Consider the following 14,661-nt stretch of genomic DNA (forward strand, 5'->3'; position numbering starts at 1 on the left):
TTTGTCTTACTTGCTGGAAGCTCTGGGACGCAGAGGGAGCGCCTCCGCACCGTGAGTCGGTGCGGAGGGTCTTTTTGCGCCCTCTGCGTGGTCTTTTTGTAGTTTTTTGTGCTGACCGCAATGTTACCTTTCCTATCCTCAGTCTGTTCAGTAAGTCGGGCCTCACTTTGCTATATCTATTTCATCTCTGTGTTTGTAATTTTCATCTTTACTCACGGTCATTATATGTGGGGGGCTGCCTTTTCCTTTGGGGAATTTCTCTGAGGCAAGGTAGGCTTTATTTTTCTATCTTCAGGGCTAGCTAGTTCCTTAGGCTGTGACGAGTTGCATTGGGAGCGTTAGGAGCAATCCATGGCTATTTCTAGTGTGTGCTAGGATTAGGGATTGCGGTCAGCAGAGATCCCACGTCTCAGAGCTCGTCCTATATTATTAGTAACTATCAGGTCATTCCGTGTGCTCTTAACCACCAGGTCCATTATTGTCCTAACCACCAGGTCATGACACTCAGCACCGGAGCCCGCACTAACCAGGGGGAGACTAATATCGACGTATTATTACGCCCAATGTCGGAAAAGTGATAAAGTACGACCATCAAAAGAGCAAATAACAAAGTTTCTAACCTGCCACTTAACCCCTTCACACTGAGCCTATTTTCACCTTCTTGACCAGGCCAAATTTTACAATTCTGAACAGTGTTAATTTATGTGGTTACAACTCTGGAGCACTTCAACAGATTCCACTGATTCTGATAACATTTTCTTGTAGTATATTGTACTTCATGATAGTGGCAAAAATTATTCAGTATAACTTGAATTTTTTTGTGGAAATATGGCAAAAATTTGGGAAATTTTGCAATTTTCACATTTTTTTATTTTCATGCACTTAAATAAGAGTTATGTCACACAAAACAGTTAATAAATAACATTTCCCATATGTTTAGTTTACATGAGCACAATTATTGAAATATATTTTATTTTATTAGGAAGTTATAAGAGTTAAAAGTTTTCCAGCAATTTCTTTTTTTTCCAGCAAAATGTGCAAAACCATTTTTTTTAGGGACCGCATGATGTTTGAAGTGATTTTGAAGCGCCTATAACTCCCTGACAGAAGTTATGTCGCTTATCCATGTTATGTACATAAAAGCTTATAACTAGTGATCAGCGAGTGTACTCATTGCTCGGGGTTTCCCAAGCACGCTCGGGTGACCTCCGAGTATTTATAACTGCTCGGAGATTTAGTTTTCATTGCAGCAGCTGAATGATTTACAGCTACTAGTGAGATTGATTACATGTGGGGATTGCCTAGCAAACAGGCAACCCCCACATGTACTTAGCCTGGCTAGTAGCTATAAATCATTCAGCTGTGGTGATTAATACTAAACCTCCCAACACTAACAAATACTCGGAGGTCACGCGAGCGTGCTCGGGAAAGTAAGAGCAACAAGTACACTCGCTGTTGTGAATTCTGTTATCGAACTCCCTCCTGTGGTCATGAATGGTACTTTGGCGAGTTCTGTCCATGGACTCCCTCTGGTGGCTGTGAGTGGAGCTGCTGCTTCTGAGGTTCCTTCCACAGGTGACGTAGTTTATTCTTTGGCTGGCTGTTCTATTTAACTCCACTCAGATCGTTACTCCATGCCAGCTGTCAATGTTCTTGTACTGGTTCAGTTCGCTCTTGGATCTTTCTGGTTACCTGTCTCCTCCAGCAGAAGCTAAGTTCCTGCTAGTTAATTATTTGTTCATTGTTTCCTTGTCCAGCTGGCTATGATGATCTTGCCTTGCTAGCTGGAAGCTCTGGGATGCAGAGTGGCACCTCCGCACCGTGAGTCAGTGCGGAGGTCTTTTTGCACACTCTGCGTGGTCTTTTTGTAGGGTTTTGTGCTGACCGCAAAGATACCTTTCCTATCCTCAGTCTGTTTAGTAATTCTGGCCCCCCTTTGCTGAAACCTGTTTCATTTCTGTGTTTGTGACTTTCATCTTTACTCACAGTCAATATATGTGGGTTGGCTGCCTTTTCCTTTGGGGAATTTCTCTGAGGCAAGGTAGGCTTTATTTTCTATCTTTAGGGCTAGTTAGCTCTTAGGCTGTGAAGAGGCGTCTAGGTCGTGTTAGGAACGCTCCACGGTTATTTCTAGTTGTGTGATAGGATTAGGGGTTGCGGTCAGTAGAGCTCCCACTTCCCAGAGCTTGTCCTGTGTGAGTTTAACCATCAAGTCGTTTTGGGTGCTCCTAACCACCAGGTCCATAACAGTAGTAAGGGCCGACTGTTTAATTTATCTGTGCCAGAGCACGCCGCTATGCGGAGTTATATAAAGGAATCCTTGGAGAAAGGTCATATTCGCCCGTCGTCATCACCGTTGGGAGCAGGGTTCTTTTTTGTGGCCAAGAAGGATGGCTCTTTGAGACCTTGTATTGATTACCGCCTTAATAAGATCACAGTCAAATTTCAGTACCCTTTGCCACTGCTGTCTGATTTGTTTGCTTGGATTAAGGGGGCTAGTTGGTTCACCAAGATAGATCTTCGAGGGGCGTATAATCTTGTGCGAATTAAAAAGGGCGATGAATGGAAAACAGCATTTAATACGCCCGAGGGCCATTTTGAGTACGTGGTTATGCCATTCGGGCTTTCTAATGCTCCATCTGTGTTTCAGTCCTTTATGCATGACATCTTCCGAAGGTACCTGGATAGATTCATGATTGTATATTTGGATGATATTTTGGTGTTTTCGGATGATTGGGAGTTTCATGTGAGGCAGGTCAGAATGGTGTTCCAGGTCCTTCGTGCGAATTCCTTGTTTGTGAAAGGGTCATCCTGGAATCTTTGGTACCAGAGATTTGGTGGCTAGATCCTTTTGGTGGCCTTCTTTGTCACTGGATGTGCGTTCTTTTGTGCAGTCCTGTGGGACTTGTGCTCGGGCTAAGCCCTGATGTTCTCGTGCCAGTGGGTTGCTTTTGCCCTTGCCGGTCCCGAAGAGGCCCTGGACGCATATTTCCATGGATTTTATTTCAGATCTCCCTGTCTCTCAAAGGATGTCGGTCATTTGGGTGGTTTGTGATCGCTTCTCTAAGATGGTCCATTTGGTACCCTTGTCTAAATTGCCTTCCTCCTCTGATTTGGTACCATTGTTTTTCCAGTATGTGGTTCGTTTGCATGGCATTCCGGAGAACATCGTCTCAGACAGAGGTTCCCAGTTTGGTTCGAGGTTTTGGCGGTCCTTTTGTGCTAAGATGGGCATTGATTTGTCTTTTTCTTCGGCTTTCCATCCTCAGACAAATGGCCAAACCGAATGAACTAATCAGACTTTGGAAACATATCTGAGATGCTTTGTTTCTGCTGATCAGGATGATTGGGTGTCCTTCTTGCCTTTGGCTGAGTTCGCCCTTAATAATCGGGCCAGCTCGGCTACTTTGGTTTCGCCTTTTTTCTGTAATTCTGGTTTCCATCCTCGTTTCTCTTCAGGGCAGGTTGAGCCTTCGGACTGTCCTGGTGTGGATACGGTGGTGGACAGGTTGCAGCAGATTTGGACTCATGTGGTGGACAATTTGACATTGTCCCAGGAGAAGGCTCAACGTTCGCTATCCGCCGGCGCTGTGTTGGTCCCCGACTTCGTGTTGGGGATTTGGTTTGGTTGTCATCTCGTCATGTTCCTATGAAGGTTTCCTCTCCTAAGTTTAAGCCTCGTTTCATTGGTCCGTATAAGATTTCTGAAGTTCTCAATCCTGTGTCATTTCGTTTGGCCCTTCCAGCTTCTTTTGCCATCCATAATGTGTTCCATAGGTCGTTATTGCGGAGATACGTGGCGCCTATGGTTCCCTCCGTTGATCCTCCTGCTCCAGTGTTGGTCGAGGGGGAGTTGGAGTATGTGGTGGAGAAGATTTTGGATTCTCTTATTTCGAGATGGAAACTCCAGTACCTGGTCAAGTGGAAGGGTTATGGTCGGGAAGATAATTCCTGGGTTTTTGCCTCTGATGTTCATGCTGCCGATCTAGTTCGTGCCTTTCATTTGGCTCGTCCTGATCGGCCTGGGGGCTCTGGTGAGGGTTCGGTGACCCCTCCTCAAGGGGGGGTACTGTTGTGAATTCTGTTATCGAACTCCCTCCTGTGGTCATGAATGGTACTTCGGCGAGTTCTGTCCATGGACTCCCTCTGGTGGCTGTGAGTGGAGCTGCTGCTTCTGAGGTTCCTTCCACAGGTGACGTAGTTTATTCTTTGGCTGGCTGTTCTATTTAACTCCACTCAGATCGTTACTCCATGCCAGCTGTCAATGTTCTTGTACTGGTTCAGTTCGCTCTTGGATCTTTCTGGTTACCTGTCTACTCCAGCAGAAGCTAAGTTCCTGCAAGTTAATTATTTGTTCATTGTTTCCTTGTCCAGCTGGCTATGATGATTTTGCCTTGCTAGCTGGAAGCTCTGGGATGCAGAGTGGCACCTCCGCACCGTGAGTCGGTGTGGAGGTCTTTTTGCACACTCTGCGTGGTCTTTTTGTAGGGTTTTGTGCTGACCGCAAAGATACCTTTCCTATCCTCAGTCTGTTTAGTAAGTCTGGCCTCCCTTTGCTGAAACCTGTTTCATTTCTGTGTTTGTGACTTTCATCTTTACTCACAGTCAATATATGTGGGGGGCTGCCTTTTCCTTTGGGGAATTTCTCAGAGGCAAGGTAGGCTTTATTTTCTATCTTTAGGGCTAGTTAGCTCTTAGGCTGTGATGAGGCATCTAGGTCGTGTTAGGTACGCTCCACGGCTATTTCTAGTTGTGTGATAGGATTAGGGGTTGCGGTCAGTAGAGCTCCTACTTCCCAGAGCTTGTCCTGTGTGAGTTTAACCATCAAGTCGTTCCGGGTGCTCCTAACCACCAGGTCCATAACAACTCGCTCATCACTACTTATAACCTGACTTTAAACTTATCCATTGGTTGCATAAATAATTTCAGAGCTGAAACCCTCTGATATGTGGTTTAGGTTAAGAAAATAAATTGGCATCAATGCAGAAATATTGATCAGTTAAAGGACACAGAATGGTCAGTTTTTGGCAAGACAAAACTTTTGTCGCCTGGACATATAATGCACCAAATCCTAGTTTACATCCTCACCTGTGCTCATTAAATGATTGGTTAATTAGTGTGTGTGTGTAAAGAGAAGCCCAGCACCCCAGACATTCACTTGAACTGCAACTTGAGCTCTGACAACATGCCAAAAATCCACCCTGTGACCAAAGCCTGTATTATCAAGAGGTGGAGTGTTGTGAATTCTGCTTTTGGGCTCCTGTTGTGAATTCTGTTGTCAGGCTCCCTCCTGTGGTCATGAATGGTACTTCGGCTGGTTCTGTCCATGGACTTTCTCTGGTGCCTGTGGGGGTTTCTGAGTTTCCTTCCACAGGTGACGAGGCTAATTCGTTAGTGGGCTGCTCTATTTAACTCCACTTGGATCTTTGCCCCATGCCAGCTGTCAATGTTGTACTATGGCTCTAGTTCGCTCCTGGATCGTTCTGAGTTCCTGTTGCTCCAGCAGAAGCTAAGTTCCTCTGTGCTATTTTGTTTGTTTGCTATTTTTTCTGTCCAGCTCGCTTTTGTCAATATTGCCTTGCTTGCTGGAAGCTCTGGGACGCAGAGGGGCGCCTCCCGCACCGTGAGTCGGTGCGGAAGGTATTTTTCCCTGCACTCTCTGCGTGGTCTTTTGTAGGTTTTTGTGCTGACCGCAAAGTAACCTTTTCTATCCTCGGTCTGTTCAGTAAGTCGGGCCTCACTTTGCTATATCTATTTCATCTCTGTGTTTGTATTTTCGTCTTTACTCACGGTCATTATATGTGGGGGGCTGCCTTTTCCTTTGGGGAATTTCTCTGAGGCAAGGTAGGCTTTATTTTTCTATCTTCAAGGCTAGCTAGTTTCTTAGGCTGTGCCGAGTTGCATAGGGAGCGTTAGGCGCAATCCACGGCTATTTCTAGTGTGTTTTGATAGGTTTAGGGATTGCGGTCAGCAGAGTTCCCACGTCCCAGAGCTCGTCCTTATTATCAGTAACTATCAGGTCCATTATTTGTCCAAACCACCGGATCATAACAGTACAGCTGGCCAAAAGTATTGATGCGTCTCAATAGAGGGATAAGTGAAGCTCTGAGACCATTTTTTTTTTCTTTGCAGCGTGTTCTGTCTCACTTTTTCCCTTTACCTCTGGGTGGTTCAGAACACAGGTGTAGACATGGACATTCAAGGTCTGTCTTCTTTGATGCATAATCTCACTATAAGTGTGCAAAAAAATCAAGATTCTGTGGTTCAGAATCCGATGTTAGAGCCTAGGATTCCTTTTCCTGATTTGTTTTTTGGTGATAGAGCTAAGTTTTTGAATTTCAAAAATAATTGTAAATTGTTTCTCGCCTTGAAACCTCACTCCTCAGGTGATCCTGCTCAACAAGTAGGGATCATTATTTCTTTATTACGTGGCGACCCTCAAGACTGGGCATTTTCCCTTGCGCCAGGAGATCCGGCATTACGTGATATAGATGCGTTTTTCCTGGCGCTCGGATTGCTTTATGACGAACCTAATTCAGTGGATCAGGCAGAGAAAATCTTGCTGGCTCTATGTCAGGGTCAGGATGAAGCAGAGATATATTGTCAGAAGTTTAGAAAGTGGTCTGTGCTCACTCAGTGGAATGAATGTGCCCTGGCAGCAATCTTCAGAAAGGGTCTCTCTGAAGCCCTTAAAGATGTCATGGTGGGATTTCCCATGCCTGCTGGTCTGAATGAGTCTATGTCTTTGGCTATTCAGATCGATCGGCGCTTGCGTGAGCGTAAAACTGTGCACCATTTGGCGGTACTATCTGAGCATGGGCCTGAGCCTATGCAGTGTGATAGGACTTTGACCAGAGCTGAACGGCAGGAACACAGACGTAAGAATGGGCTGTGTTTTTACTGTGGTGACTCCACTCATGCTATCTCCGATTGTCCTAAGCGCACTAAGCGGTTCGCTAGGTCTGCCACCATTGGTACGGTACAGTCAAAATTTCTATTGTCCGTTACTCTGATTTGCTCTTTGTCTTCCTACTCTGTTATGGCATTTGTGGATTCAGGCGCTGCCCTGAATTTGATGGACTTGGAGTATGCTAGGCGCTGTGGTTTTTTCTTGGAACCCTTGCAGCATCCTATTCCATTGAGAGGAATTGATGCTACGCCTTTGGCCAAGAATAAGCCTCAGTACTGGACCCAATTGACCATGTGCATGGCTCCTGCACATCAGGAGGATATCCGTTTTTTGGTGTTACATAATCTGCATGATGTGGTCGTTTTAGGGTTACCATGGCTACAGGCCCATAATCCAGTATTGGACTGGAAATCTATGTCTGTGTCCAGCTGGGGTTGCCAGGGGGTACATGGTGATGTTCCATTTTTGTCAATTTCGTCTTCTACTCCTTCTGAAGTTCCGGAGTTTTTGTCGGATTATCAGGATGTATTTGATGAGCCCAAAGCCAGTGCCCTACCTCCTCATAGGGATTGCGATTGTGCAATTAATTTGATTCCTGGTAGTAAGTTTCCTAAGGGCCGATTGTTCAATTTATCTGTGCCAGAACACGCCGCTATGCGGAGTTATATAAAGGAATCCTTGGAGAAAGGCCATATTCGCCCGTCGTCATCACCGTTAGGAGCAGGGTTCTTTTTTGTGGCCAAGAAGGATGGTTCTTTGAGACCTTGTATTGATTACCGCCTTCTTAATAAAATTACAGTCAAATTTCAGTATCCTTTGCCGTTGCTGTCCAACTTGTTTGCTCGTATTAAAGGGGCTAGTTGGTTTACCAAGATAGACCTTCGAGGGGCGTATAATCTTGTGCGTATTAAACAGGGCGATGAATGGAAAACAGCATTTAATACGCCCGAGGGCCATTTTGAGTACCTGGTGATGCCATTCGGGCTTTCCAATGCTCCATCAGTATTTCAGTCTTTTATGCACGACATCTTCCGAGAGTACCTGGATAAATTCCTGATTGTGTATTTGGATGATATTTTGGTCTTTTCGGATGATTGGGAGTCTCATGTGAAGCAGGTCAGAATGGTGTTCCAGGTCCTTCGTGCTAATTCCTTGTTTGTGAAGGGGTCAAAGTGTCTCTTTGGAGTTCAGAAGGTTTCATTTTTGGGGTTCATTTTTTTCCTTTCTACTGTCGAGATGGACCCTGTTAAAGTCCAGGCCATTCATGATTGGACTCAGCCGACATCTGTGAAGAAAAAACACCAAAAACAGGCAAAGATGCTTACCTGTCTAAACAGGCCTCAATACAAATGCACAAGCAGGGTGCAGCGGACCCAAACAAAATAGCAAATGCACAGGTGCGATACCTAATGAAACAGCCAGCCTTCAATAAGGGTTTGGCCGTGTGGTACACCAATGCACTAAGATAAAATACTCTGTATGTGGCGTGTTCACACAAGGAATGCAAAGCGTCTGGCTGCAGCCTATTAATGACGCCATATGGCGGGCTGCCCAGTGCTAAAATGCATCCCGTGTGAACAGAGGCCACAGTGTACAGAACAATTCGGGCCCAGCTGCACCCTGCAAAAAATATACGTGCAAAAAAACATATAAATATATGTAAGGTCTTAGTTGATATTAGGGCCATAATATGGAAGCTGGCAACCCACGCCAAGGGTCCTTACGTATTGCCAGTCCTACTCTAACATGAAAAACACCAAAAAAGGACACATTCAAGAAAAAACACCAAAAACAGGCAAAGATGCTTACCTGTCTAAACAGGCCTCAATACAAATGCACAAGCAGGGTGCAGCGGACCCAAACAAAATAGCAAATGCACAGGTGCGATACCTAATGAAACAGCCAGCCTTCAATAAGGGTTTGGCCGTGTGGTACACCAATGCACTAAGATAAAATACTCTGTATGTGGCGTGTTCACACAAGGAATGCAAAGCGTCTGGCTGCAGCCTATTAATGACGCCATATGGCGGGCTGCCCAGTGCTAAAATGCATCCCGTGTGAACAGAGGCCACAGTGTACAGAACAATTCGGGCCCAGCTGCACCCTGCAAAAAATATACGTGCAAAAAAACATATAAATATATGTAAGGTCTTAGTTGATATTAGGGCCATAATATGGAAGCTGGCAACCCACGCCAAGGGTCCTTACGTATTGCCAGTCCTACTCTAACATGAAAAACACCAAAAAAGAACACATTCAAGAAAAAACACCAAAAACAGGCAAAGATGCTTACCTGTCTAAACAGGCCTCAATACAAATGCACAAGCAGGGTGCAGCGGACCCAAACAAAATAGCAAATGCACAGGTGCGATACCTAATGAAACAGCCAGCCTTCAATAAGGGTTTGGCCGTGTGGTACACCAATGCACTAAGATAAAATACTCTGTATGTGGCGTGTTCACACAAGGAATGCAAAGCGTCTGGCTGCAGCCTATTAATGACGCCATATGGCGGGCTGCCCAGTGCTAAAATGCATCCCGTGTGAACAGAGGCCACAGTGTACAGAACAATTCGGGCCCAGCTGCACCCTGCAAAAAATATACGTGCAAAAAAACATATAAATATATGTAAGGTCTTAGTTGATATTAGGGCCATAATATGGAAGCTGGCAACCCACGCCAAGGGTCCTTACGTATTGCCAGTCCTACTCTAACATGAAAAACACCAAAAAAGGACACATTCAAGAAAAAACACCAAAAACAGGCAAAGATGCTTACCTGTCTAAACACGCCACATACAGAGTATTTTATCTTAGTGCATTGGTGTACCACACGGCCAAACCCTTATTGAAGGCTGGCTGTTTCATTAGGTATCGCACCTGTGCATTTGCTATTTTGTTTGGGTCCGCTGCACCCTGCTTGTGCATTTGTATTGAGGCCTGTTTAGACAGGTAAGCATCTTTGCCTGTTTTTGACATCTGTGAAGAGCCTGCAAAAATTCCTGGGCTTTGCTAATTTTTATCGTCGCTTCATCGCTATTTTTTCTAGTGTTGCTAAACCGTTGACTGATTTGACCAAGAAGGGTGATGATGTGGTCAATTGGTCTTCAGCGGCCGTGGATGCTTTTCAGGAATTGAAGCGTCGTTTTTCTTCTGCCCCTGTGTTGTGCCAGCCAGATGTTTCGCTCCCGTTTCAGGTTGAGGTTGATGCCTCTGAGATTGGGGCAGGGGCTGTTTTGTCGCAAAAAAGTTCTGATGGCTCGGGAATGAAGCCATGTGCTTTCTTTTCTAGAAAGTTTTCGCCTGCTGAGCGCAATTATGATCTTGGTAATCGAGAATTGTTGGCCATGAAGTGGGCATTCGAGGAGTGGCGTCATTGGCTTGAAGGAGCCAAGCATCGCGTGGTGGTCTTGACTGATCACAAAAATTTGACTTATCTTGAGTCTGCCAAACGGTTGAATCCGAGACAGGCTCGATGGGTGTTATTTTTCTCCCGTTTTGATTTTGTGGTTTCGTACCTTCCGGGCTCTAAGAATGTGAAGGCAGATGCCCTGTCAAGGAGTTTTGTGCCTGACTCTCCGGGTGTTTCTGAGCCGGCAGGTATTCTAAAAAAGGGAATAATTTTGTCTGCCATCTCCCCTGATTTGCGGCGGGTGCTGCAAAAATTTCAGGCTGATAGACCTGACCGTTGCCCAGCAGAGAAACTGTTTGTCCCTGATAGATGGACTAGTAGAGTTATCTCTGAGCTTCATTGTTCGGTGTTGGCTGGGCATCCTGGAATCTTTGGTACCAGAGATTTGGTGGCTAGATCCTTTTGGTGGCCGTCTTTGTCACGGGATGTGCGTTCTTTTGTGCAGTCCTGTGGGACTTGTGCTCGGGCTAAGCCCTGCTGTTCTCGTGCTAGTGGGTTGCTTTTGCCCTTGCCAGTCCCGAAGACGCCCTGGACGCATATTTCTATGGATTTTATTTCGGATCTCCCTGTCTCTCAGAAGATGTCAGTCATTTGGGTGGTTTGTGATCGCTTTTCTAAGATGGTCCATTTGGTACCCTTGTCTAAGTTGCCTTCCTCCTCTGATTTGGTGCCATTGTTTTTCCAGCATGTGGTTCGTTTGCATGGCATCCCGGAGAACATCGTTTCGGACAGAGGTTCCCAGTTTGTTTCGAGGTTTTGGCGATCCATTTGTGCTAGGATGGGCATTGATTTGTCTTTTTCCTCGGCTTTCCATCCTCAGACAAATGGCCAAACCGAACGAACTAATCAGATGTTGGAAACATATCTGAGATGCTTTGTTTCTGCTGATCAGGATGATTGGGTGGCCTTCTTGCCATTGGCCGAGTTTGCCATTAATAATCAGGCCAGCTCGGCTACTTTGGTTTCGCTGTTTTTCTGCAATTCTGGTTTCCATCCTCGTTTCTCTTTGGGGCAGGCTGAGTCTTCGGACTGTCCTGGTGTGGATACTGTGGTAGATAGGTTGCAGCAGATTTGGACTCAATGGGTGGACAATTTGACATTGTCCCAGGAGAAGGCTCAACGTTTCGCTAACCGCCGGCGCTGTGTGGGTCCCCGACTTCGTGTTGGGGATTTAGTTTCGTTGTCGTCTCGTTATGTTCCTATGAAGGTTTCCTCTCCTAAGTTTAAGCCTCGTTTCATTGGTCGGTATAAAATTTCTGAGGTTATCAATCCTGTGTCATTTCGTTTGGCCCTTCCAGATTCTTTTGCCATCCATAATGTGTTCCATAGGTCGTTATTGCGGAGATACATGGCGCCTGTGGTTCCATCCGTTGACCCTCCTGCTCCTGTGTTGGTTGAGGGGGAGTTGGAGTATGTGGTGGAGAAGATTTTGGATTCTCGTATTTCGAGACAGAAACTCCAGTACTTGGTCAAGTGGAAGGGTTATGCTCAGGAGGATAATTCCTGGGTTTTTGCCTCTGATGTTCATGCGGCCGATCTCGTTCGTGCCTTTCATTTGGCTCATCCTGGTTGGCCTGGGGGCTCTCGTGAGGGTTCGGTGACCCCTCCTCAAGGGGGAGTACTGTTGTGAATTCTGTTGTCAGGCTCCCTCCTGTGGTCATGAATGGTACTTCGGCTGGTTCTGTCCATGGACTTTCTCTGGTGCCTGTGGGTGTTTCTGAGTTTCCTTCCACTGGTGACGAGGCTAATTCGTTAGTGGGCTGCTCTATTTAACTCCACTTGGATCTTTGCCCCATGCCAGCTGTCAATGTTGTACTATGGCTCCAGTTCGCTCCTGGATCATTCTGAGTTCCTGTTGCTCCAGCAGAAGCTAAGTTGCTCTGTGCTATTTTGTTTGTTTGCTATTTTTTCTGTCCAGCTTGCTTTTGTCAATATTGCCTTGCTTGCTGGAAGCTCTGGGACGCAGAGGGGCGCCTCCCGCACCGTGAGTCGGTGCAGAAGGTATTTTTCCCTGCACTCTCTGCGTGGTCTTTTGTAGGTTTTTGTGCTGACCGCAAAGTAACCTTTTCTATCCTCGGTCTGTTCAGTAAGTCGGGCCTCATTTTGCTATATCTATTTCATCTCTGTGTTTGTATTTTCGTCTTTACTCACAGTCATTATATGTGGGGGGCTGCCTTTTCTTTGAGGAATTTCTCTGAGGCAAGGTAGGCTTTATTTTTCTATCTTCAGGGCTAGCTAGTTTCTTAGGCTGTGCCGAGTTGCATAGGGAGCGTTAGGCGCAATCCTCGGCTATTTCTAGTGTGTTTTGATAGGTTTAGGGATTGCGGTCAGCAGAGTTCCCACGTCCCAGAGCTCGTCCTTATTATCAGTAACTATCAGGTCCATTATTTGTCCAAACCACCGGATCATAACAGGCTCCCACCGGTGGTTGTAGGTGGTAATGAAGTTGTCCCAGGGCTGCAGTCATGGTCAGGTGTTTCTGCTGATTGCAATTCTGACTGGAGTATTTAGGTTTGCAGGATTCATTAGTCCTTGCCAGGTGTCAATGGTTCTTGGGAGGTGTTGGACCTCTGTCTGGTATCTGCTGCTTAGCTGCCAATTCAGTAAAGAGAAGTGTCTGTTTTTTTTTTCTATGGCACACATGCTGTGTCCTGGATTTTTTATTGTATTTCTGCTCTGTGTGTTGGATTCTCTGGAGTTGCAGATATACGTTCCACGCCTTTGGTTAGATGGAGGAATTTTTTGTATAATCTGCTGTGGATATTTTTGGAAGGGTTTTTATACTGACTGCACAGAACTCTGTCCTATCCTTTCCTATATTAGCTAGAGTGGCCTCTTTTGCTAAATCCTGTTTTCTGCCTATGTGTGTTTTTCCTCTCCTACTCACAGTCAATATTCGTGGGGGGCTGCCTATCCTTTGGGTTTCTGCTCTGAGGCAAGATAGTATTCCTATTTCCATCTATAGGGGTATTTTGTTCTCCGGCTGTGACGAGGTGTCTAGGGTTTGTTAGGCACACCCCACGGCTACTTCTAGTTGCGGTGTCAGATCAGGATTTGCGGTCAGTACAGTTACCACCTACTCCAGTGAAAGTTATTCATGCGGCTCCAAGGTCACTGGATCATAACCGTGGAGACCAGATCCACTGCAGAGGTCGCTGGCACCTCTATCTTGTCTCAGCATCAAGTACAAAGAATTAAAAAAAGATTTGAAGAGACTGGAGATGTGTTTGACAAGCCCAGGTCCGGCAGACCCCGCAAGACAATTGCTCCGGAGGAACGTTTTTTGGTTACAAAATCTACAGCAAGCTCCACTTCCACTGCAGCAGAGATCCAACAGGCCTGGTCACGTCAAGTGCCTGTGTCAATTAGAACAGTTTGTAGGATTTTGTCTCGAAATGGCCTCCATAGTCGAATCAGTGCCCAGAAGCCAGCACTAAACAAAAGGCAAATAAAAACCGTGTGGCATTTGCAAAGTCTCACAGTCTGCTGAACAGATGGACGCTGGAAAAGTGGCAGAAGGTGGATTTCTCTGATGAATCTTCAATAGAATTACACCAAAGCTGCCGCAAATGCTCCAAGAGACCTACTGGAGCCCGTATGGATCCAAAATACACCCAGAAAAAAGTTACATTTGGTGGTGGAAAGATCATGGTCTGGGGTTACATTCAGTATGTGGGTGTGCAAAACATTTGCAAGGTGGAAGGCAATATCAATAGCCTAAAATATCAAGAAGGATTAGCTACCTCTTATATTCCAAATCATAAAAGGGGTCAAATTCTGAAGCAGGATGGTGCTCCATCTCATACATCCATCTCTACAACAAAGTTCCTCAAGGCAAAAAAGATCAAGGTGCTCAATGACTGGCCAGTCCAGTCACCAGACATGAACATCATTGAGCATGTTTGGGGTAGGATGAAAGAGGAAGTTTGGAAGACAAAACCAAAGAATCTACAGTAGATGAACTCTGGAAGGCGTGTAAGACTGCATTCTTTGCTATTCCTGATGACTTCATTAATAAATTGTATGAATCATTGTTGAACGGCATGGATTCAGTCCTTCAAGCTCATAGAAGAAACGCAAAATATTAAATATGACTTTAATAGCACCACAACTTCATTCACCAATATTATATTATATTATAAGTTCATTATTTGTTTGAATATCACATTACCTTCTGTGAGCGACAAAACTTTTGTCTTGCCAAAATCTGACCATTCTGCGTCTATTAACTGATCAATATTTCTGCATTGATGCCAATTTATTTTCTTAACCTAAACCATATTTTGGAGGGTTTCAGCTTTCAAAAAAATAATTTATACAACCAAAGGATGAATTTAACAT

This window comes from Ranitomeya imitator, chromosome 10 (genome assembly GCF_032444005.1).
Source record: "Ranitomeya imitator isolate aRanImi1 chromosome 10, aRanImi1.pri, whole genome shotgun sequence".
NCBI classification, from domain to species: domain Eukaryota; kingdom Metazoa; phylum Chordata; class Amphibia; order Anura; family Dendrobatidae; genus Ranitomeya; species Ranitomeya imitator.